At 51.4% G+C, this 1,612-nt stretch overlaps 1 protein-coding gene across 1 annotated transcript in view; it reads right to left on the reverse strand.

Moving 5' to 3' along the window:
• The window catches only part of LOC105513129 (putative GTP-binding protein 6), a gene marked incomplete at its 3' end in the record, with an annotated part of 129,901 nt that overhangs the window by 1,076 nt on the left and 127,213 nt on the right, over nucleotides 1-1,612 (reverse strand). The gene's annotated exons all lie outside the window — the stretch shown is intronic.

The raw sequence follows: 1,612 nt of genomic DNA on the forward strand, positions 1-1,612 counted from the left end.
CTTAGCTCCCACCCCGGCACCCTGCAATCTGTTCACACAGACTGGAGACCCATCTATGAAAAACCTTAATCCTATCCAGTCATTCAAAACCCTTTGCTCACTTCAAGTACACGTCAAGCCTTTCTCGGGAATCCCTGGCCCCACCTGCTTCTGACACCAGGTCCCACTCTAGCTCCAGCCACCCCAGGTCCTCCTGGGGCCTCTGGATATGCTGGACACTGTGTGCATCACATTCAGGCACAGTGGTGGGTGGGAGAGCGGCCCCCAGAGGAATCCTGGTCCTAATGTCGGAAACCTGAGAATGTTCTCTCATGCGGTGATAAAGGTGTATCCTGAGGACTACCCAGGTGGGCCCTAAGTGCCACCACCTGCATCGACAGATGAGGGGTGCAGAGGCTGAAGGCCCTGGAGCAGGATGCTGCACACTGATATGGGAGGAGGCGGTGCCAGGGAAGAAGGCGTGCAAGGCCCGCAGCTCTGGGCACCTGAATGGGCGATGAGGGACTCTCCTGGAGCAAACACTGTGGCCTCAACCCATGGCTCCTGCCCTCCAGAGCTGTGCAAGAGTGAGTATTATTTTCCAGCCCCAGGTGTGTGGTCAGGGTCATAGCGGCCACGGGACACACACAGGTACCTTTCTCAGCTCTGACCCAGAGGGAAATGTCATTTCCTCACGAAAACGCTGCCTGGTTTCTAGGATGGCAAAGTTCCCTCTGTCAGGGGCTCTCAGGGCACCCCATGTCCTCTCTTCATAGAAATTACCCTAGTGTCTCTCCCTACAGTTACCTTGTGGTTATTTGACTTGCAGTCCTCACTAGGCTGCAAATTCCATGAGGGCAGGAACTGTGAGCTAGATTCACACCACTGCACCATCAGCAGGAACTGACCGAGCCCCCACAGCAGGTGCTCAAGAAACGCTTGTCTCTGAATGACATAAGCAATGTCTTCTCCAGCCAGCCAGCCAGCCATCTGTCCGTCCATCTGTCCTGGTCAAGGGTTTATCCTGCAGGATTCCCTAACCGGCCTCCAAGGGACTCAGCCAAGAGTAAAAGCATGAAGTGGGGGTGTTGACTTGAGACTGGGAGCCACATGAGAGTCTATACACCAAAGTTTAACACCTACTGGGAAATTTTCACTTGAGTACTTCAGATGAAATTTAAAAGCGCACTTTGTTGAATAAACACAGGCTTGATTAAACCATTCCAACCTATACTTCATTTCTTTGGCAGATTCTTTTCCTCCCAAAATAATTGGTTGATGTATTCAAAAGTGAACATGGGCTCTAGTTAGAGGGCCACTTTGCATTGTGTAGAAGCCGTGATGGGGAGAGAAACAGACAATGGGAAGAATTTCCGTCTTTGTGCTTAGGAAGGACAGAGAACAGAAACCTGTCAAGGGTCCAAATAGCCCACAACTGCCTTCTTGAAGGGCCAGTGCAGAATTTTGTGGATTTCACTGTTCCACCTGTACTGGGGCTCTCTCTAATTGCGATCTAAGACTTAAGATGCCGTAAGGCTTTAAGACTTGCCCTTTGTCTTAGACAATCCTGGGCATGAGAAGGAAAATGTGGGTGGGGCATCAGGACTCCCAGAGGCACAAAGCCTCATGGGTT

Source organism: Colobus angolensis, unplaced genomic scaffold (genome assembly GCF_000951035.1).
Source record: "Colobus angolensis palliatus isolate OR3802 unplaced genomic scaffold, Cang.pa_1.0 Scaffold223, whole genome shotgun sequence".
Taxonomy (NCBI): domain Eukaryota; kingdom Metazoa; phylum Chordata; class Mammalia; order Primates; family Cercopithecidae; genus Colobus; species Colobus angolensis.